Source organism: Mauremys mutica, chromosome 3, assembly GCF_020497125.1.
Source record: "Mauremys mutica isolate MM-2020 ecotype Southern chromosome 3, ASM2049712v1, whole genome shotgun sequence".
NCBI classification, from domain to species: Eukaryota; Metazoa; Chordata; order Testudines; family Geoemydidae; genus Mauremys; species Mauremys mutica.
The window spans coordinates 103,341,860-103,366,089 of record NC_059074.1 but is presented as its reverse complement, the minus strand read 5'-3'; the positions used below and the strand labels follow the sequence as shown (position 1 = coordinate 103,366,089).

The following is a 24,230-nucleotide window of genomic DNA, read 5'->3' as shown; positions in this document are numbered from 1 at the left end:
TGAGAAACAAAGTTTTGCAGACAAACTGTAAACAGTAATTGAACAGAGAGGAGATAATCATAACATATGTCCATTATCTCCTTAGGTGGTTCTGAACAGCCAGTGTTCTTCAGTTTAGTTAACAAGAATTATACTATTGCTAAACAGCGGTCATACAAAGTAATTTTATTGTTTTATTAATGTTTGAAATGAGAAATTACACACATTGGGTGTGCGCTCACCCTTGGCCTAACTCTGTTCCACGGGAGTCAGTGAGAACTTTACTATCCATTTTAAATAGGCTATGCATTTTTGAAAATCCATTATGTGAGATGTAAGATGACTGGCAACATAAGAGAAGACAGCCTTCAGGCAGGATGGATAATGACTATGGGCCAGATTCTGCACTGCCCTTACATAGGCATGCAGCGTATGCAGGCAAAGTGTAAGGAGCTTTCATCCCACCCTCCTGTGTGCCCCATAAGAGCCAGCCAGAATCACTGTCCTTGTGTTCCGGGTTGCTCCATCTTTACTCCTTCAGCCGCACTCCTTATGCCCCAGCCAATGGAGTGAGCTGGCTACATGAGTAGTAAAGTAACCATTCACAAAGGAATATAGTAGCTGGCCCACTGGTTGTATGCTAAGGAACTCCAGGAGGCAGAGTGGAGGGTTAAATGTTATCTGTAGGTGGGTTGTATCATATCCCTAATTGGTCGGCCCAGTTACAAACACATCCATCCATTTATAATGTTTCGGTTACTGTAATATCTAGACATCACCCAATTTGAAAAAAGAATTGGGGCTGTATGGATTTAGCTAAATATTACAGCTGTTCCTTCCCCACTTTTACATTTCCCATACATTTTAGCAAGAGTTCAGTGTGACTGCAGGGTGGGTTCCTTGGACCAGGGTGTTTCAGAGGGTGTGTATTTATACAATATGTTTCACCATGAGATCTGAGCATAAAACACTCACTTCTGGGGGGGGGAAAAAAAGAGGATTTCAGTCACTATAGCATGTGCAAGCCTTGTGTCAGCAGCAATCCTCTGTTTTATTTGAGTCTTGGTCTCAATATTTGGTTTGTTCCCTGTAGTCAGAGTATTGACAGCTCATCTGACCTTTGAAGGCCATGTGAGTTAGACAAATTCCCAGCGCACTAAACTGGGTTGGGAACTACTATTTGTAAATCTCATTGAAAGTGCAAACAGTATTGAAGTTTTCTAGTTTGGCTCACCATTTAACATGTAGAATTATATCTAGAGAGAGAACAGTAAGCAACTGGACACCTTTGCAACAGACTCTTTTCAAGTTCTTATAAGTGTCCAAGAGTCCCATAGAGAAGGAAATCTTCCTACTGATTCTTGTCCAAAAAGTGTTGTTTTGTTAATATTTAACATGGACATTTAGTTTGGCCATATTATAGTTATCTGAGCATGGGGGCAGAGGGGTGGAAGTTGTCTTCAAAATTTAAAAGGAAGTTCAGAATTTTTTTTTTTGTATGTGTCTAGGTCACAAATGACTTTGTTTTCAAAATTTAAGCTTGACAAGTGAGGAAGTCTAATTTGACAAGTCTGAGATAACATTAGGTAAAAAAAAAAATCCAAACCCTGTTGTACATGCAATATGTTATTCTCTTTTCTGATTCATGAGTATCTGTTTTGTATGTCTGGTTATACACTGAGAATATTGAAAAAGTACATTTATTGTGATGTGCAACAATTTGATTCTTGCATCAAAAATTAAGTATTTCTCCTTTCAAGGTGAAAATAAAATTCACCACACCATTTATATAATCCCCATTCATACAAAACTGTACTCAATATCTATTTCAAGAGGTACTGCAGATTTTAAATGTTAGTCGTTTAAAGCCAAGTGCTTTCTCTTTTGTATAAATAGATATTTCACTTCAGAATAAAAACCCTCAGCAGTTTCATGCAAGCCAAAATCGTGCGACCTCTGAAATAACAAAGTGACACAGCTGATATAACAAATCTAGTGAGTAACTTGCAGGAAGGACAGAGTCAGATTGATTCACAGTACCAGTGCTCCCTAGTCTAAGATAACAGAGATGCAATCCCAACTGCGATCTGGAAAGGTGGAGAAAAATTACGGTGATATTCTTAAATTGAATATTATTATGCACGCTTGCATAAATAAATAAATAAATCTGGCATTTTGATAGTTTAACTTGTATCAAGTGTCCTAAACCAGGGAAGAAAAAGAGCTTGTTTGTTCCACAATATGGTATTTCCAATGATGTAGGAAGAAAGCAGTAAAGTGACATTTTTAAATAAAAACAGACTACTACTTTGATTTCTGTAAAGCCTGTCATACTTAACTACATTTTATAGTGTTCTAAATGGTAGTGAGTGAGAAATCAATAGTGAAGTGACTGCAGGTAGAGATGATTCAGAAGTTTTAGTCTTAAAATTTTTGATTTCTAAAAGTCATCTAGCATCCATTCAATGTTATAAGTGCTTATGCACATGCTATATACATATGTACTCATGCTCAATTTGTGCAGGCATTTTCATGTGCAAATGCAATAACTGGTCATGTGTGTGCACGTTAGCTACACAGATGCATTTCTGGGCATAAACCTTTTGAAAAACAGACTATTTTTAAACATGGTCAGCACATTTCTGGACATGAGAAAAAAATCTGAGAGAACGATTGAGAGTCATATTCCAGATCATTGCCTACTCCTTTCAAAGAGTGCCTTTGGACCTTTAACATCCATCTACAACACAGCCATCAGAGACTTTAGACACTCTACCCTGAAGGAAAACACCTTTAACAATGCAGCATTCCCTTTAGTCCTATAGTGGATCACCATTAATACTGGTTTGTGAGTGGAGCTATACAAAGCTACCCTAAAACTCTGAACTTTACAAGTCTCGGTTCTCATTTACACTAAGGTTCCTTTACACCACTCTGGCAGCATTGGGAACAAATGTAATTTACACTGCCAGAGTGGTGTAAAGGAACCTTAGTGTAAATGAAAACACAGTCTTGCAAGCCCAGAACTCAAGCAAGACTCATAAGGGTCAGTTTGGAGTAAAAGCCACATGAAACTCATTGGCTTTGTTTGTATAACTTTGACTCCAAGGCAAAGACTCTGTATCTTCAGGTAATTTTAACTTTGCAGTTTATGTGAACAGGGAGTTCAAATCAAAACACAGGGGATAAAAATCACGAGCCAAAACTGGAGAAAAAGGCTTGCAGAAATCTATTAACTGAAGCAGCAAGAGTTAAGAAGCTGCATTGCACCCTATCTGTAGAGGAGCAACAAGCCATCATAGGAGCCACAAACAAACATACTTCAGCAGGAGGTACGGAAGAGAAATTCTTCCCTCTCTAGTTCATTCTTAGCCCCTTCATGTCTCTCAGGTTTTTATAAACATTTTGTACATAGCAGAGGGAAAAACCCACATGCAGCCAATTACTAGGCTTTCCCTTGCCCCAAGGAAACCTGACCAATCTTCCCACTTACGAAATGGACAAATAACCATGGTTCCTTTCCCCTCAGGGAAGCAATATTGCTCCTTTCCACTTCTCCAGTCAGGCTTTGCTCCTCAGGCCCCTCAGGTGCAACGCTGCTCAGTCACACAAACTAAAGATCCTCTCTCTGCCAAAGCAGCCAGCCCACTAAAGCCTACTTCCTGCCTTATATTTGCTGTTTCCCTCCTGTTCATTCCTTCCAGCTGGAGCATTTCGGGCAGGTGACATTACATAGAGATGACTGCAGGTCAGATCATGAACCCTTCCAGCCCTGGTCCAGAGCAGGGTTTGTACACGCTCTGAAATTCTGGGTCGAATGCGAGAATGTTACCAATGTAACCAATCTGACATAAAGGGCCAAATCTTCCATGTCTTTGTCATTCGAGTAGCTTTACCGATGTCAATGGACTGTCCAGGTGAGTAAAGTGAGAAAGACAAGACCTTCAAATATACAGATACTCATTAAAAACAGTAAGCCAAAAAGCATGATGAAGGAATAAGTGTAAAAAGAATACTGTGTTTTATGCTATGAAAATATATTTTCCTAGTAGACCTTTACCATTCTTTGTTAGTTAAACTTTCCTTTCGAATTGTCCAGCAATGTTTCCATTCAAAAGAAGAGACTGATATTTTCCCACAGAGAGATAAATATTGGGCATTCTCAGCTTCCATGGATTCCAGTGATGACTGCACAACACCTTATAGATGGGCAATAAAAACAACAGATATATGGTGGCAAAGAGCTTTTTCCTCCTTTCTGGCTAAGGGGCATGGTGACATTGTAAATACGTACTGGTATTTTTAAAAACAGAAATCAGAGCTCTGACCCTTGATAATATATGAAATTGAAGTATCCTATCTTTATTAAGTTATAGGTGATAGTGATTTTCTTGTCTGAAATGTCTGCCCTGATTAGTGGATTGACTGTTTTATTCTCATATATCATAAAGTGCTTTTGGCACAAGTCTTCCTTCACAGAGTGACTCTAAAAGAAGACCAGGCCATCTCCCTTCCTCTCCAAACAGGGTTCTGAAGTTCATAAACTGCAATGCAGTCATTACTAGATGGAAGTGAATGCCTTTGACAGGCTTTGGTCAGCAAATCTGATCAAACATAGTCTAGCAGATAGAAACAAATGGAATAGCTTTCATCTACATTGAAGGTACTACTGCACTTAGACTGCCTAGGAACCTTTATTATTATTTTGTGTGTATCTGCAGGCATGTAATTTTACAACTGGTCCAATTATATTTTACTATGTCACTCAGTGATTCTATTGTACTTTTTTTTTGTAAAAAGTGAAACATCTGGGCTAAATAGATATTTTAGAGATTTCTGATGAAGTGGGCTGTAGCCCATGAAAGCTTATGCTCAAATAAATTTGTTAGTCTCTAAGGTGCCACAAGTACTCCTGTTCTTTTTGTAGATATTTTAGGAAAATCAACAGACATGTCCCCCAATTGACTGTGGAGCAGCAGAAGTCGGTCTAAATTCTTCTCTGCCTATAACATGATGTGTTGTAGGAAGCTATGGAAGGAATTTCCAAATCAGCAATGCTTGTACACAAGATCATTATTCAACCAGCATATAGCTCAGTTTTGGAGGATACAGTTAAGTGTTTGTTGTTGTTACTGTATGAAGTTTACATTAACAATCTTAACTTGGACTAAGATTATCAGAGGAAGCACACTTTTGTATGCTGAAAAACCAAGAAAACAGAAAATCTGAAGGATTGTTTCATGATATAATTTGAGGAAACATTAGAATAATGTAATTTATCCAGAAAATAAAGAACTTGATTCTCCACTACAATGCACCTTCTATAGTCATTTACACCTGTGCAAAGTGGGTACAAATGCTACTCTTCTGATCTAATAGCATTTTACACTAATATAAATGACTACACAAGGTGCAATGCAGTGGAGAATTGGGTCCCAAATATCATTTTGTCTTGTGTTTGATAACAAGGAGAATATGATTTCAGACAACAGTAGAAGTGTTTGCCAGATGTGATATATATATATATATATAGCAATAGTCTTTTTTGTTCTATAACTCACTTGATTAGTGGTTGGGAGATGTTAGCTCTTCCATGTCACAGAGGGCTAAATTCAAGCAATACAAGCAAATGGCAAAAGCCATGTAAAAATCACTGATACCATTCATGGCAATGTACGCTGAAGAGTGAAAAATAAGTCATATCATAGCCATCATTTATAACAGGAATTCCAAAGAGTTACATGTGAGTGAGGATTCAGATATTCTTTAGAATCACCCAAAAATTCACAAGTAAATCATTTAGCAGGGAAGACCACATGGACTGAAAAAGAGAAAGTGAGAGCAAGTTGGCAACAGAATACAGACTTTAAAAAAATTGGGGAAAGTGAGAGGTGGCCAAAGGGACTCTATGTATCAGTGTACTGAAATATCAAAGATGAGTCACCTTGTAGATGAGTGTTGTTTGCCAACTCATACTGGCAAATGGCTTATTTGGTACAATTTACAGTAACCAAACTGTAGTACACACATGTGCCACAAAGAAAGTCAGTCATCTGTAGACTAAAGAGGGAAAGAAAGGCTTCAGAGAGATACAGAGGAGGTGACTCAGCAGGAATTGGAAGAGAGAGACTCAGAAAAGGGGCAATACAAAATAATTACTCCAACTGTGGAAAGTTCTAGGAGGGAGATGGACAGGAGACCAAGATTGGAAGACTAGAGTGAACAGACAATTAAAACCAACCGGGCAATTTTGAGATGGAGAGGGACAGAAAGCTATTGAAACCAGGTAGAACTGTGATGATCTTCAGAGTTTCCAGGACTGTGAGTCACCTTGTTATCCCTTGCCTTCAGCATGAGCAAGTCTAGCTTGTGCTTAGCTGGGATCAGCTCCCTAACACCACCAGCCTTTTAGATACTCAGGCACTCTCCTCTGGGCTAAACCAGCCCTTACTTTGTCTTGCAGGTTAACAATAGCTGCACCCCACTTCCTGAATCCCTTTGGAGAGTTCTCCTGTGATATCCCGCCCCTATCGCTGGCTACTCACAGAAATACCCGGACAGCTGTCCCCAAAGGACCAGAGAACTCATCAGCTTGCAAGATTCAACTCAGGACCAGCACTTTCCTTAATATCACAGCCCTTCACTATATTTATAGTGGAATAAAAGAATAAGTTTATTATCAAAGATTTAAGGTTCAAGTGATAGTGAGGAAGGATATTGGAACAAATGTTATGATTTAGTTTTATATCTAACATTTTTATAGACTAAACCAGGGATCGTCAACCTTTGGCACACGGATTGCCAGGGTAAACACCCGGGCAGGCCGGGATGGTTTGTTTACCTGCTGCGTCTGCAGGTTTGGCCAATTGCAGCTCCTGCTGGCCGCAGTTCACTGTCCCAGGCCAATGGGGGGTGCGGGAAGTGGCGCGTGCCGAGGGATGTGCTGGCCGCGGCTTCTCACAGCCCCTATTGGCTGGAGCGGCGAACCGTGGCCAGTGGGAGCCGCGATCATCCGAACCTGCAGATGCAGCAGGTAAACAAACCGGCCTGGTCTGCCAGGGTGCTTATCCTGGCGAGCTGCATGCCAAAGGTTGCCGATCCCTGGACTAAACATTAAGTTACCCTCCAGTCTAAAGAAGTTGCTCATCTGAAACCTTTTGCAGCTTTTCAACCAATGTTGGCTGAGATGCTGTTTTAATGGATGTAAACACACGACCTCCTTATTTTCTAGGTGCAGGATGAGGGGGTGTCTTCTTTGCCTTCTACTTATACCCCCAAAGTTCATTGTCTTTACTCAGAGACAGGATAACCACTTGTGGCTGTTTTTCCTGCGTGCTGCTTTCCTGCTGACTTCACTTCTTTGTTGACTTTGTATGCAAAAGAACATCCATTGTGTAAGCTTATAATGCTTAATTTACATCTTCACCAAGAGATAGGTGAACAAACATTTGTCTCACAGAAAACCTGTTTTGTCAACTCTGCTGGGGACTCAGACTTTGATATAGACTCTGAGAATGTATTTTCAGTGTATATACAAAACTCCTTACATAGTATCTGCACATACATTTCACAACAACATTAATGACCAGTGTGACTCCAGCTTTTATTTAAGACCTCACATGACATTCTTTGAACCAGGATGTGCATAAAATAAGGAAATTTCTGTAACCCCCTGGCCAGTTGGCATTAAGGAGTTCTTGGGTCACAAGAACTAAGTAGAAAGCAAGGAGGAAAAAAAAAAACATTTGCCAAAAAAAAGAGTATAGGAACCAAAATATAGCAAAAAGACACAAAGCATATAAAAATCATACATACTTTGCAAAAACATTGCCAATAGAAACATCAAGTAGATAAACTAGTAAAACAACATAATAGATTAACTCAGTAATAAGTCAGTGAATGTTGCTATTTTCTCTTTTGCAATACTATGGTTGGTGATGCTTTTGCAAACTAAGTTTTCCACTTGCATTGTTTTTGCATATATAGGGTTTTGGTCACAATGTTTTTTCATCCTATACTTTTGTCTTTGTGGTTTGGTTGCTGTGTCTTTGTCCCACACTGTTTTTGTTTGTTTGTTTTGTTTCCCCCCCTGCTTTGTATTGACATAGAAACAGTGACAGAGGACAATGGTAATAAGATTCGACTTCCTGCAGTGAGACGTCCAACACTATTCTCACTTCACTCACTATTCTCTTGCTCCTATTAGATTCTCTGATGTTTACAAAGTGGAGATTTAGGAAAATCATAAAAAAGGAGCTGTGTTAGTCAAGAAGGAAAGTGGTAATGGCAAGGCCAAGAATTTCAGAAGGGGCAAGGACAAATGTAGACAGTCTTCCAAAAGAGGTTAGAGAGAGTTTTACAGACAAATGGAATGTAGACGATAAAGAGAGGTGGGAAGATCAAGGATGCCTCCTAGATTTCTGGCTTTAGAAGCAGTCTGAGTTAGCATAGGGAACAGTGAAATCAGAGAATAGAAAAGAGAAGATTTTTCTTTTTTGTCATGAAGGATTTAATTCTATGAAGGATTAAATAATAAGAAATTATGGTTGCATTCAGGAGATGACAGTCAAGGCAGACATGAGTGGGTGACAGAAAATGCTGAGAGTTATGGAATTGAGCAATATCTGCACACAAATGATGTACACTATAGATACTAGTGATAAAGATGTTACAGAGGGCCAGGATATATGGGGAAGCCTGCCAAGGGTAGAGCCTTGAAGCTGTACATAGAGGAGAAGGGGATGGGAAGATGGAAAGCTTCTGAAAAAGAATGAAAAGTGAGCAGTTCTAGATAAGTATGTTTCCAACCACATGAGTACAAGTTTTTTGCTCAAGATGATAAAGCAAGAGGAGGAGGAGGAGCGAAAGAGAGTGTATCTTCTCTACAGTGGGGATGTACACTGATTATGGGGGATGGGGGGTAGTTAAGGCTATAAGCATTATCAAAAATGCTTTCCACTGCACATTCCTCCCTAAAAAAAGATGCATTTTATTTAGTTCTATACTCACTGAGTCTTTGTTTCATCTAACTGGTTCTTTTTTTAAAAAAAAAAAAGTTCTCTGGTAAGTTGGATGCAGTCTTCACCAAGTTTTACTTTGAGATTTTGATTTCATTTGAACTGGTGCCAAACACACATCCTCACAATTCTCTTGTTTCTTTAGCAAGATCAGTTGTTTTAAGTAAATCACTTGTGAAATGAAACCTTGGCTAAACTGGGGTTTTCAAATTTGGCGGCCAGACACCAGAGTATGATGCTACCACAAACCTCATCTAATGTAGACAATGCCAGTAAAGGCTCTCTGCTGCACAGGTTTAGCTCATCCCACATCCTGTAGAGGTAAGTTGCACCACTGGAGTCACAGTTCAGCCTGGCCACATGATGTTTGGAGTTCATTGTTCACGCTGAGTTTCAGATTTAAATGAACTCAACATCTCAAAGTGAAACTTGGTTCAAGTTGCTGAGTTTCACCTGGTTTCCCAGGCTGCTTCAAAACACCCTGAAACCCAGCCAAAACTTACCCTGGCTTTTTGGGGGTTTGGCTGTACTAACAAGTTAATATAAAAACCCAATAATCTCCAGCCCAAGCCTTCTCCCCAAACTTGGTGCTTCCTACCTCAGACCTGTTCAAACCTAGATTACTGTCTATAAAGGTTTCAGAGTGGTAGCCGTGTTAGTCTGTATCAGCAAAAACAATGGCGTCCTTGTGGCACTTTAGAGACTAACAAATTTATTTGGGCATAAGCTTTCGTGGGCTAAAACCCACTTCATCAGATGCATGGAGTAGAAAATACAGTAGAGAGGTATAAATACACAGCATATGAAAAGATGGGAGTTGCCTTACCAAGTGTGGGGGGGGTCAGTGCTAATGAGCCAATTCAATTAAGGTGGAAGTGAGCTATTCTCAACAGTTGACAAGAAGGGGTGGAAAACACTTTTGTAGTGCTAATGAGGCTAATGTAATCAAGGTGGCCCATTTCAAACAGTTAACAAGAAGGTGTGAGTATCAGCAGGGGGGGGGGATTAGTTTTTGTAGTGACCCATCCACTCCCAGTCTTTATTCAGGCCTAATTTGATGGTGTCCAGTTTGCAAATTAATTCCAGTTCTGCAGTTGCTCATTGGAATCTGTTTTTGAAGTTTTTTTTGTTGAAGAATTGGTTCCTGTGTTAGTATTTTTGCTGTGTGGTGTGTAGTTGCTGGTGAGTATTTGCTTCAGAATGAGGGGCTGTCTGTAAGCGAGGACTGGCCTGTTTCCCAAGGTCTTGTGAGAGTGAGGGATCATCCTTCAGGATAGCTTGTAGATCCTTGATGATGCACTGGAGAGGGTTTAGTTGGTGGCTGTAGGTGATGGCTAGTGGCGTTCTGTTACTTTCTTTGTTGGGCCTGTCCCGTAGTAGGTGACTTCTGGGTACCCTTCTGGCTCTGTCAATCTGTTTCTTCACTTCCCCAGGTGGGTACTATAGTTTTAAGAACACTTGATAGAGATCCTGTAGGTGTTTGTCTCTGTCTGAGGGATTGGAGCAAATGTGATTGTATCTTAGAGCTTGGCTGTAGACAACAGATCATGTGATGTGGTCCAGATGAAAGCTGGAGGTGTGTAGGTAAGTATAGTGGTCAGCAGGTTTCCAGTATAGGGTGGTGTTTAATGTGACCATCGCTTATTTGCACTGTAGTGTCTAGGAAGTAGATCTCTTGTGTGGACTGTTCCAGGCTGAGATTGATGGTGGGATGGAAATTGTTGAAATCCTCGTGGAATTCCTCAAGGGCCTCCTACCCATGGATCCAGATGATGAAGATGTCATCAGTGTAACGCAAGTAGAATTGGGGTGTTAGGGGATGAGAACTGAGGAAGTGTTGTTCTAAGTCAGACATAAAAATGTTGGCATACTGTGGGGCTACGCGGGTACCCATAGCAGTCCTGCTGACTTGAAGGTATAAATTGTCCCCAAATCTGAAATAGTTGTGGGTGAGGACAAAGTCAGAAAGTTCAGCCACCAGGTTTGCCGTGACGTTATCGGGGACACTGTTCCTGACGGCTTGTAGTCCATCTTTGTGTTGAATGTTGGTGTAGAGAGCTTCTACATCCATAGTGGCTAGGATGGTGTTTTCTGGAAGATCACCAAAGATCTGGTGTTTTCTGGAAGATCACTTCCTCAGGAAGTCAGTGGTGTCTCGAAGATAGCTGCGAGTGCTGGTAGTGACTATTCTCTCCTTGTTGTATCCAGATGGAGTTCATGAGACACCTGCAAAAAGGTCAGTAGGACTCAGATTGTCCCAAGTGGAACAACTGTTAACAGGCTAGGTCCACAAGTTCATTACTCCCTTGTCAGTATCAAATCATAGAATTTTTAATGGTTTCAGTGTGAAACCATAAATCATGGACAATAAAGCATACCTTCCAGCAAATGTAGGCCAAATATAGCGATCATAATGAAACCAAGTAAATTCATAGTGTTAGGTGTCATCATTCACTTTTTTTGTGAAGCTCTAATCAGACTTCACCAAAAATTAGTAAGAATCCAACAAAGACAGGACTGCATTACAATAGAAATGTGAAAGAGCTTTCAAAGTTAAATACTGGGACCCCTGTTTGGGCATATAGTCATTCTGATGCAGATGGCAACTTAAAACACATCTTACTGAAATACCAAAGAATAAAATATTCTAGTGCAATAGCCAACATGCGATTAACAGACAGGATTGAAGGTTTGGATGACTACAGTAAAGAATATCTGTTTAAAAAAAAAAAGAAAAGAAAAATCTCCTTAAGAACTAACAACTCCAAATGCATCCCAAGTACAAGAGGATTAAACAAAATAAAGATGTCTGGCAAGATTTTAAAAAAACAAAAACAAATAGAATAAAAGAATATCTTTTCTAGGATTTTCTAAGGAAAGACTGTTCAGTGGAAAGTAATCTGGAAAGGAAATGTTAATTACAGTTAATTACAATAGGGAGATAAAAAAACTTTCTTCATAATTAGTCTCCCTTAAAATGGTATCGTAAGTAGTGTAAGATGAAAATAATTAAAATGTATCCACACTGGCAATATGATATGTTAATTGTATAAGTGAAATAGTAATATGCTAAAAAGATCAAACACAGTATTTTTCTACCCACTGTTGAAAATTTAAGAGCCAGTCTTATGGTAATATTTAAGAAATTAGATGAGATGTGTTGCTATACTGCCACCTAGTGTTGAGGGGGATAATTGTACTTGCCACTTAAAACCTTCCGAGATATCAAACTGCTTTACATATATTAATTAATTTAGTATCACAACAGCCTCCTGAGCTAATGCATATTAGTCCTATTTTACTGATGAGGACAGTGAGGCACAGAGGTTACAATACATGCCCCAGGAGACACAGTGGATGAAATCCTGACCGTATTGAAGTCAATGGAAGTCTTTCCATTGAGTTCAACAGGGCCAGGATTTCACCCAGTAAGACTGTCAGACTCAGGCAGGACCTGAACCCACGACTCCTGACTCCCAATTCTCTGGCAATTAAACAAATAGATTTAACTAATTCCTTATGTTTAAGTTGTATATATTATGTCATGCCATACACTGCTGATGTAGCTAATGTACTGGAATACAAAGTGATAAGGGATTTTTCACAACTTTTTTTTATTTAATTACAGTCAATTTAAACAGGTTTCAGAGTGGTAGCCATGTTAATCTGTATCAGCAACAACAACGGGGAGTCCTTGTGGCACCTTAGAGACTAAATTCATTTAAATAAAGTCCATTTAAAATGAATAATAAAATTACCAATTAAAATTCTAGAAGCTTTAAAATCCCTAAAAATACTAGAGCTCAGTGGTTTGCTAACTTCTGGTTTCAGCTTCAGTCCGTCTCCACATCTGGTACCTTAAAGAAGCCATGGCCTGAACTTCTTAAAGCACTTGAAAGCCAGAAATTGGATAAAATTGGATAGAATCTAAAAAAGGCTTTCAAATGGACTAGAGTCTTTCCAGATGTTTGTTTCTGAAGTTTTCAATACAAGAAACTGTGATTTCAAAGGTAGCTTATATGGCTTTGGTGAAGTGAAATGCCATAGCAAATTTTGAAGGGCTTCTGGATCTTAGGAATGTTAGCTCATGGAGAAAAGGTGTCCACATTAAGAAGACAAAAACAAACAACTCTACCATGATAAATGATACTTGCCCTTATTCAGGAAGCACCATAAGCATATTGTCAGGGTTCCCTCCCCACTCTGAACTCTGGGGTACAAATCTGGGGACCCACATGAAAGACCCCCTAAGTTTATATTTCACCAGCTTAGGTTAAAAACTTCCCCAAGGCACAGATTCCTTTCTTCATCCTTGGACGGTATTGCTGCCACCACCAAGTGATTTAAACAAACATTCAGGGAGGGGCCACTTGGAGCCTTATCCCCCCAAAAATATCCCCACAAACCTCTTCATCCCCTTTTCTGGGGGAGGCTTGAGAATAATATACCAACCAAATAGGTTAATAAGATGAGCACAGACCAGATCCTTGTATTTTTAGGACACTAAAAACCAATCAGGTTCTTAAAAGAAGATTTTTTTTTTTTTAAAGTAAGAATCACACCTGCAAAAACAGGATGGAAGATAACTTTACAGGGTAAATAAGATTTAAAACACAGAGGAGTCCCCTCTGACTTTGATTCCCAGTTACAAAACAGGAATAAAATTACCTCTTAGCATAGGGAAAATTCACGAGCTAAAACAAAAGATAATCTAATGCATTTTCTTGCTATTACTTACAATTTATGTAATTTTAGAAGTATCATTTCAGGCTCTTGTTAGAGTTGGTTTACCTGCTTGGTCTCTCTCTTTGTCCAGAAAGGGAACCAACAAAAAGAGCCATCAACAAAAACCTTCTCTGCCCCAGATTTGAAAGTATCTTCTTTCCCCATTGGTCCTTCTGGTCAGGTGCCAACTAGGTTAATTGAACTGATTAACCCCTTACAGGTAAGTGATTATGTACCTCTGGCCAGGAGGGATTTTATGTTACTGAATACATAAAGGTTGTTACCCTTCCCTTTATATTTATGACACATGTACTTAAATTTAAGCATATGCGTAAGTCCAATAGAAGTCAATGTGTTTTAAGCATGTGCTTAAAGTTATGCATGCATAAGCATGTACTTAATTTCAATCCTACTCAGGAAAGTGCTTAAGTGCCTTCCTGAATTGCAATCACTAACATCAGCATCTCCACAAAGATTGAACTGGTATGGAAACTAACCTACCTTTTCACTCCTAGACATTGAAGCACTTGGGTAGGAAGGTGTATGTAAGCTTGCACGGCTAATTATTGTGTTGTACTTCTTCTTCTTTAAGAGACTTCAGTTTACAAGATTGCCAGAGTCAAGGACTGCTCCTTTCATAGCATTAGAAACCTGACCCTGCAGAGCACAGTACAAGAAGTGGAGGGTGCTCAGCACCTTGCAAGATTGAGCCCTAAAATTACCATAATTTTGTGATAATCTTAGGCTTTTAAAGGCTTTCATTGCTCTTACATATTCATTTTAAAATTACAACTGTATAATATAGTAGGGGAAAAGCTAAAACATTTTTTATATTTTCCCCCCTTGCCGTATTACTTCAAAAGACCAATGTTACTAACAAATTCCACTGTGGCTGTTGTCATATAAATCACACTGGTTGGGCCTTGTAACCTGCCCACTGTATAATATATTATAAAGAAGAAGAAATTATTATCAAGGTAAAATAACCTATTATGTAATTTTGTTACAAATTTGACTTTTATGCCTCATTACTGGTAATCGCTTTACATCTATCTTTCTATAGTTAATAAACTTGTTTCAGTGATTTACCTAAACCAGTGTGTTTGGACTGAAGTGTCCGAGGAAACCTCCATTTGGGATAATAGGATTTGTGCATATCATTTTCTATTAATAAAATGGCAGACTTTATATGAGTTTGTATTGTTCAGAAGAGAGCTGGGCAGTACAAGACCTACATTTCTGGGGAAATTCTGGGACTGGGAATTGGTGGTGTTTCTGTGCAGTGTAATTCAAGAGTGGCTGGCTATAGCAGTTATACTATAACTGGGAGTAATTAACATGCTGGAGGTTGTTTGTGAATAGACCAGGAGTGGTAACTCTCACCAGGAAGCAATGTAAAAGGCACCCCAGATTGAAGAACTGAGGGAACAAATCTGTTCATCAGTCCAGATTGTACTCTGGGTAATGTCACAGTGTCATAATTGTACTAAGATTAACAAAATGTGTTTTAATAGTTGCATATAACTTTGACAAATGTAGGACCTAAGCTTTCAGAAATCTTATGGACTTGATCATCAATCCTTACTACTCATGTGAGTAGTTCTTTTGAGTGCTGTGTAGGAACTCATAGACTAGAATCAAGTCACTCCTTAACCTTCTTTTTGTTAAGCTAAATAAATTGAGCTCCTTGAGCCTATCACTATAAGGCATGTTTTCTAATCCTTTAATCATTCTCATGGCTCTTCTCTGAACCCTCTCCAACATATTTCTTGAATTGTGGACACCAGAACTGGATACAGTATTCTAGCAGCAGTTGTACTAGTGCCAAGTACAGGGGTAAAACCACCTCTCAACTCCTACTTGAGAGACCCCTGTTTATCCATCAATGGGATCACATTAGCTCTTTTGGCCACAGTGTCACACTGAGAGATCATATTCAGACCCCTAAATCTTTTTCAGTGTCACTACTTTCCAGGGTAGTCCCCCATCCTATAAGTACAGACTACATTCATTGTTCCTTGATATTTACATTTAGCCATATTAAACTGGACACGAACAATATGCCAGGGGTTCTCAGACTTTTGAACTGGTGACCCCTTTCATATAGCAAGCCTCTGAGTGCGACCCCCCCATACATTAAAAATACTTTTGTATATATTTAACACCATTATAAATGCTGGAGGCAAAGCGGGGTTTGGGGTGAAGTCTGACAGCTCGTGACCCCCTATGTAATAACCTCACAACCCCCTGAAGGATCCCAACCCCCAGTCTGAGAACCCCTGCAATATGCATTTTAGCAAGCAATCCAGATAGCTCTATCAGTGACCTGTCCTCTTCATTATTTACCACTGCCCCATTTTCTGTCATCTGCAAGTTAGTTACTTAATTTCAAACTAGAATTCTTCTGCCAGCTTAAATGAGCCTAGATTGGGGAAAGGAAGCAGGAAAGGGGGAGATGGGATTCTTCATATAATTGATTTACTCAACACTGCCAATTTTTAAAAAAGTCTTGGAAAAAGCCTTTATATACATATTTTATATATATACTTGGCTATAGGTTTCACTCTGTGTTCCTGGAACTGAATTCTAGCTGTATCCTTGAGAACAGTGACATTGTCATCCAGGAATACATGTTTTAGTGGCATCTCTGAAGTGATACAAATGGCATGGAGTTAGTTGAAAACTGACTTTGGAATTTAAAAGGTGTGTGATTTCATTTAACCAGGCTTTTGGAAAGATTTGATTATATTCATCCCTGATGTAACTCTATTGACTTCAGTGGAATTACAGCAGGGATGAATTTGGGCTTCTAGTACTGGAAATCTTGACCTTCCTAGAAAACTTCTATAAATGAGAAATGACATCATTTATTGTGCTGATTTTTTTGGGATATGACTCCAGAAAGGATTTATTCCCTGTTAGAACAAATGTCATGCTGATTGCCAGGAGGTTACATTGAGAATGGAGTTTCCAGATTACCAGTGTAGGTACACTGAAAAACTGGGGCATTTACTGACATATGTGAGTCTGTTTGTGCTATTTATAACTGAGGCAGACTGAAATTGTCTCCTCACTGAAGTTAATAGCAAAATTCCCACAGACTTCAGTGGGGACCATGATTTCTTTCATTCAGAGACTTTCTTTTGACAAGTTAATTTTCATAGTTAATGCAAACACAGAGCTTGTAAAAATTTTAACTTTCTTCCCATCAACCAATGACTTAATATTGAAAAAAACTTTCTGTTCTCTGCAGTTTTTAGCAAACGTTTTTCTTTTGGTTTGCTTGATTTCCAGTTTCATGCTTTTGAACTTGAATTTTACTGGGCCATCACCTATTAGAGGGGCAACAACAGACACCGATTTGGGACTTTCCCAAATAACAAACAGTCTAGCTGGTGAAAATACAGTGACGTTCCCGTTTTGCAAAATATTGTCCCTGCTTTAACACTGAGATGTTGAGGTCGAGGGAGCGTTTTAAACAATACAATATTATTCGCTTTATTGCTTCCTACGTCATCCACCTTTCCCCCCCCCCCGGCTGGGGCAGAGGGGCGTGCACTGCCCTACCCTGTGCCCAGCAGCGCGCTCCTCGGCTGCCCAGAAGGGTCACTTGAGGGGCCGGGAGAGCGAGGTTCCCCTTCTCCAGTCCGGAGCCCCGGGCAGACCCCTCCCAATCGCAACGCCGCCAGGGGTCGGCCCCGGGAGTATTAAACCCGCGCAGAAGAGACCGCTGGCGTCGTCCAACAACCGCCGCGCTGAACACTGCGGCGCCTGGCTGGGCTGGGCGGCGCGGCAGGCATCATAAACCCCAACGTCACGCGCCGCGCATGCGCATCGCGTCTTGTCCTCATTTCCCCGCGTAGTGTGCACAGCCTCACTCTCTGGCGCATGCGCCTTTCCTTCCCCAACGGCCTCCCTGAGTTCTGAGGCGCGCACGCGCGTTTCATCTTCGGGCCTCAGTAGTGGCGCATGTGTTTTCGTTGCCGTTGAGGTGGGAAGCCTGCGAAAAAGTCCCGGATGTACACTGCTTCTCCACGCCCGGCTTCTAAAGGAGCTGTTCGCTCCACGTTTGGCGCATGCGCATTCTGCGGAGCGTTGTTTCCTTGGCAGCTGTTGTTTGTTTTCGGCAAAACTAGCGTAAGAGACTGCGGCGGGGGATGAGGAAGAAACCAAGTGGCGGGGGGGGATAGGGGGCAGCCGCGGCAGCAGCGGCCCTAGCTCGAGGCGGTGCCGGAGACCCGGTCAAAGTGAGTGAGAGCCCCTGCCCCGCGCGCGCTGCCGTTTGCTGAGGCATCGGGGCTGGGGGGGGGAGGGTTAGGAGGGAAGCGGGGCAGGGAGTGGGAGCTGCGGGGGGGGCTGCATCTCTGCCTGGCCGCCTCTCCCCTCCCCGTTCCCTGTGCCCCGGTAACTGCACAATGGGTCCCTGGCTGCTGGTGACACTGGCCTTGCGCTGCTGGGCTAGTCCCCAACTTTCTAATCACACAAAACCCAACGCCCTTGCCCCGCCCCCTGCCCTGAGGCCCCGCCCCTCTACCCCCTGCCTCCTTCTCTCCCTCTGCCCCACCCTCACTGTGCTGCAGCCCGGGCTTGGAGTGAGGGTGTGTGTGGGCTCTGGGATGAGGAGTTTGGGGTGTGGGAGGGCGCTCTGGGCTGAGCCTGGGCAGGGGTTGAAGTTTGGGAGGGGCCTGGGGGGCTTGGGGTGCAGGCTCTGGGAAGGAGTTAGGGAAAAAAATTATGCATGGCACATTAATTATGCTCACACATAGTGGTGCCAAATTCTCCCAGGAGTAGTGCGGGTAGAGCGGCTGTGGCAGGGAAGGCAAGGGGAACTGCTACGCTATAGGCCATTTCCAACCCACCTGCCTTACCTGGGCCCTGCTGCTTTCCCAGCCCTTGGGACAGGTTTCCGAGGAAGGGTGTTTGCCTGCCCTACAGGGAGTGAAATCCACTCAGCCTGCCAGCGCAGACCTACCTGTTCTTCCCCATGCGAACCTGCCTTGCCTCTTTGGAGGAAAATAAATTAGGGATGTCTCCCCTTGCTGTCATGAGGCCATGCTGCCCAGAACAGTTCTGGCCCCAAATATTGGTGGTGAAGTTGAGATTGACTGGCAACGCAGGTTGTGCTGCAGAGCCAGCTTTTTAAAAAGGCTCCAGAGACCATTCTGGCTGTTACAGGCTGGTAAGCCGAAATTCAGTACCAGGGAAATTGGTTGAAACTGTAGTACAGAACAAAATTATGAGTCACACAGGTGAACACGATTTGTTGGGGGAAGAATCAACATGGCTTTTATAAAGGAAAATCATGTCTATTAGAATTCTTTGAGGGAGGTCAACAAACATGGACAAGGGTGATCTGGTAGATATAGTGTATTTGGATTTTCAGGAAGCCTTTGAGGCGGTCCCTCACCAAAGACTCTTAAGCAAAGTAACTGGTCAAAAGATAGGAAACAAAGGGTAGGAATAAATGGTGAGTTTTCAGAATGGAGGAAGGTATGTAGTGGGGTTCTCTAAAGATCTGTACCGGGACTGGTGCTGTTCAATGTCTTTATAAAAAATCTGAAAAAAAGGGAAAATAACGAGGTAGCGAAGTTTGCAGATGATACAAAATTACTCAAGATAGTTAAGTTTTTGAACTTAGACAAAATAGAAGAGTTACAAAACTGGATGGCGGGGCAAGAAAATAGGAGATGAAGTTTAATGTTGATAAATGCAAGTAATGCATATTAGAAAACATAATCCTAACTATATATCCAAAATCATGTGGTCTAAATTAGTTATGACTCAGGAAACAGATCTTGGAGTCATTAGATAGTTCACAGAAAATATCTGCCCAGTGTGCAGGAACCATTACAAAAGACATAGCTAATAAGAAAATATGTCATAATGCCACTATATAAATCCATACTGCATGCAGTTGTGGTCGCCCTTTGTTCAGAAAGATATATTAGAAATGGAAAAGGTACAGAGAAAGGCAACAAAAAATGATTAAGGGTATGGAACAACTTCCATATGAGGAGAGACTAAAAAGACTGGGACTCTTCAGGTTGGAAAAGAGATTACAGTGCTAAGTGGGGATATGATAGAGGACTTTAAAATCATGAATAACGTGGAGAAAGTGAATAAGGAAGTGTTGTTTACCCCTCACGTAATGCAAGAACCATGGGTCACCCAATGAAATTAATAGGCAGCAGGTTTAAAACAAACAGAAGGAAGTACTTCTTCACTCAGTGTGTGGTCAACCTCTGGAACACATTGCCTGGGGATGCTGTGAAGACAAAAACTATAACTGTGAAGGGTTTGGGACATAGACCATGTATGAGATTTCTCTCACTGGCCCTATTAGCAACTACACATTGCAAACATTATGCTAATTCTTCTATAACAAAATGTGTAGGAGTGGAGAAGAAGCACTGACTAATTACATAGTGACCCTATGGTCTAGCGGAAAAACTGCTGGACTGTAACTGTTCCTTACTCTGCCTAACTGTTCCTTACCCTGGGCCTGCTGGATGATCTTGGGGAAATCACTTCACCTTTCTGTGCCTCAGTTTCCCACCTGTAAAATGAGGATAATAATGTAAAGTTTTTTAAAATATACCAATGAAAAGTACTATATAAATGTTATGTTTTTAATTATTATTAGGCTTGGAAGGATTAGATTTTTATTGGTAAATGTCAATTTCACCGTACACACACAAACCAATGAAAAAATATATCCACTTAGAATAATAGAAATTTACAGATAGGCAGAGAGAGAAATGCTGCTTGAGAAACTATTAGTGTCTGATTTAAGGATATTTGCTCTGTATATTTTGACATGTGATGTTGAAATCTCAATGTCTACTGTCATTGAATAATTACTGTCTGACATCCTCTCCCCCCCCCAATGTACACAGTTACAGGAAATTAAATCAATTAAAATGCCTAAAATAAACATTGATACTTGGTCAAAATTATATATGTAAAAAAAAAAATTAAATGGAGCCAAGTCTAATTATTACCTACACACAGGAGCATATAAGCAGCAAACCTAGGTGAGAACTACAACTGTCTAAATGACCATTAACTCCTACCAGCAACATTTCACTTTCTGTTTAAAAAAAACCTAAGAAATTAAATGGCAAAATACTTCATTAGCACAGAGTTACATTTGCCCAGTGATAGCTCATGCCCTTTTAGAACATTGATTTCAGTAAAGTCTCAGACTTCTGAAAGTCAGGAAGGCAGTGTTAAGGTAAACTCCATGCAACCTTAATTTTGTCCTCTTTGAGCGATGCCCCAATATGTCCATAACACATATGCTCCTACTCTTTCTTTTCACTGTAATGGACAACTGCATTTGCTGTACACTCAAACACCCAGCCTGCTGCCTCAACAGAATACAACACTTGTAATATTTAAAAACTACTTCATACTCTTTTCATAGCCCCTTCACATTTGCACGTAAGATACCACCTTAACCTACTTTCCTCAGCCCATTATTAAAGCCACAGATGGCTCTCATATCTAGCCTTACTACTGACAGTATCAGTGCCCTGCCACTGACACAACCTATACAATTCTGTATTTAAAAGATGCAGAGTGGAAACTCAAGGTTTACATACACCTCTTTCCTTTAATAAAACACATGCAGGGGAGAGGACTCAGACCCAGATCTTCTCATATTGCAGTCGCAGCTCTGTGATGTTCCTCAGACTAATCCCCAGGTCTCCTAATATCACAGTCACAGCTCTTCCAAGCTCCTCTACCTTATTCCTCTTCCAATGAATCTACACCTAACACAGAGAATGCAGCAAGAGTGCATGCAGATCATTCTCAGTGCTATTGTCACCCCCGTGGGTGTAGAATTAAGGTTGCATAGGCATTTACCTTAACTCTATGCTTACTGGCTTTCAGAAGTTTGAGTTTTGCTGAACTTAATGTTCTGGGAGGGCATGAGCTATTACCAGGTAATCTTAACTTTGCTTTAACAAAGTGTTTTTCCATTTAATAGATTGAGCTCCTTGAGTCTCTCACTATAAGGCATGTTTTCCAATCCTTTAATCATTCTCATGGCTCTTCTCTGAACTCTCTCCAGTTATCAGCATTCTTCTTGAATTGTGGACATCAGAACTGGACACAGTATTCTAATGATGGTCTGTACTAGTGCCAAATGAAAAGGTAATGTAATCTTGATACTGATATTTCCCTGTTTCTACATCCAAGGATTGATTTAGCCCTTTTGGCAATAGCATTGGCTCATGTTCAGGGGATTCTCCACCATGAACCCCAAGTTTTTTTCAGAATCACTGTTTCCTAGGATAGAGTCCCCCATCCTGTAAGTAGGACTACATTCTTTGTTCCTAGATGTATGACTACATTTGTCCATATTATTATTAATGTTGTTTGTTTGTTTATTAATGTGTATTATCATAGCACCTAGAGAACCTGGACCCCATTTGCTAGGCACTGTACGAATATAGAACAAAAAGACAGTCTCTGTCCCAAAAAGCTTTTTCATTTTTGTCTAGTTCCCTCTTCTGAAGTTAAATGCTATTGTGGTGTGTTTCTTTGGTATTTTTCCTTATACAAGGATGTTAAATTTAATTACATTATGGTCCCTGTTACTGAGTGGTGCAGCTATAGTCATCTCTTGGATGTGCTTGTGTTTCCATTTAGGACTAAATCAAGAATTGCCTCTCCCCTTTTGGGTTCCAGGACTAGCTGTTCCAAGAAGTAGTCATTAATGGTGGCTAGAAATTTTATTTCTGCATCCCCTCCTGAGGTGACATTTCCCAGTCAATATGGGGATAACTGAAAACCTCCATTATTATTGCGTGTTCAATTTTGTAGCCTCTCAAATCTCCCTGAGCATTGCACAGTCACCGTCACCATCCTTGTCAGCTGTAGGCAGTATGTTTCTGCTGCTATACTCTTATTATTCAAGCATGAAATTTTAAAATTTCTATCTATAGAGATTCTGTGGTACAGTTTGATTCATTTAAGATATTTTACTATATTTGAGTCTATGCTTTCTTTGACATGGAGAATTATGTTAGCTGGTGTTGCCAAGTTAACATTTACATTGTATTAATAAGGCTTCAGAAATGATGCCTAGTTAATCAGTCTCTTGACTAAAGTACGTCATTGAGGCAAATGAATAAAAACCTAACACACTTTTTGGTTTTACATAAATAATAAATGGTGATGAATAGGAATAGTTTGTATTTTTGTGCTATTTTGTCATGTAATTCTGGGTTGCAGTCTTGTGAAATCTCAAGCTAAGCAGTTACACCTGTGAATCCTTGGATGGGAAACCTCCAAGGAAAACATGGTGTGCCTCAAGGTGGTGCTGGAGATTCAGCAGCTTAGCCAATCAGTGTCCAAGTTCAGTGTTGAGAAGCATTTTGCTGTGCAGATGCTGTATTTCTGGTGAGATGTAAGCAAACAAAATCTGAAGTCATGACCATTTGTGATCACTAAAAATTTCATTTCACTTTTTGCCAGAGGGTAAGGGAGCTAGTCTGATCAAATTCTAAATTGTGTAATAAGGTCCACCTACCTAAATTCCTCTGTGGTTCATATTGGATGAGGAATTCTTCAGTTCCTGTAGTCTAGCATTTAACAATAGAGACACACTTCTGCTTTAGTATATCCTAGGTGTGGCTGCTTTTCTGTGGCGGCTGCAGGTATTTTTTTTTTCTATGCAGCATAACCTATAGTATACAGCCCTTGGGATCTTTCAGGACAGAAAACGTTACAGAAGTATGAGACACTGAAGCAGCAATACTACACTCCCTGTTTTATAGACACAAAAGACAATGATGGACTGTACATTAGTTGCTGTTCTGAAGATTATTTTTGCTACGTGATGAATTTGAAAAATATAGTTTAAAAATGATAGTTTAGATAGAGAAAATGAGAAAATCTGCAGGAAGATATACAGGACGTTTTAAAAATTTCTGGCTGCAGACTTCTGTTTCCCTGATTATTTCCTGGTGTCTGGAATATAACTCTGTACTGTATTATGTGTTTTTGTTGGTGGAAAACTGCTTTATTAATAAATGTGCTAGAAAAATAATAGATTAAGGAAAACTCTAGCTTTAGTCATTTTGGGATTTTCTGATTGCTGAACTTTAACACAAAATTAATCTCTCCTTTTTTAAAATGAGATTATACGGGGTGAACATCCTTGTTCTTATCCATGTTGATTAATGGGCTATATTTAGAGTTCTGATACCATTGATTAAAGGCTCTGTGTCAAATGTTATGTAATTCTTCTTTCAGACTACAGTGGATAAAAATAACTAAACAAAATTAAAACCCATAATATTTAGTCATGAAAGGGATAATTTATTTAGCAGGAGAAGAGTGGTGTATAGAGAGCTGTGTGGTCTTCAGTCAAGCCTGGTGGAGCTGCAATTTATAGCATTCAAAACAAAAAAGTGGCAGTGGGAATACTAGCCTAGTCTGTAGAGAAGATGATCAGCTGTGGACAAAATTTATTTGCTAGTGGCCCTTTTTTGTTGT

At 40.3% G+C, this 24,230-nt stretch overlaps 1 protein-coding gene and 1 long non-coding RNA gene across 17 annotated transcripts in view; one reads left to right on the top strand and one right to left on the bottom strand.

Annotated features, from left to right (window-relative positions):
• The window catches only part of LOC123366898, a 116,719-nt gene extending 98,767 nt beyond the window's left edge, over nucleotides 1-17,952 (bottom strand). For all 3 annotated transcript variants that reach the window (XR_006578221.1, XR_006578222.1, XR_006578223.1), the window contains exons 1-2: nucleotides 17,289-17,952; nucleotides 14,223-14,378 (exon numbers count right to left, since the gene is read on the bottom strand). This is a non-coding gene — a long non-coding RNA (uncharacterized LOC123366898). The remainder of the gene's footprint in view (nucleotides 1-14,222; nucleotides 14,379-17,288) is intronic.
• The window catches only part of AHI1 (Abelson helper integration site 1), a 180,434-nt gene continuing 173,785 nt past the window's right edge, over nucleotides 17,582-24,230 (top strand). For 11 of the 14 annotated variants that reach the window (XM_045010770.1, XM_045010772.1, XM_045010771.1 and 8 more), the window contains exons 1-2: nucleotides 17,902-17,968; nucleotides 21,799-21,881. The gene's annotated coding sequence lies outside the window, so the exon portion shown is untranslated. Of the gene's footprint in view, nucleotides 17,859-17,901; nucleotides 17,969-18,303; nucleotides 18,320-21,798; nucleotides 21,882-24,230 lie in introns of those variants that run through there. The other 3 variants (XM_045010767.1, XM_045010768.1, XM_045010769.1) reach the window with 3 other exon arrangements.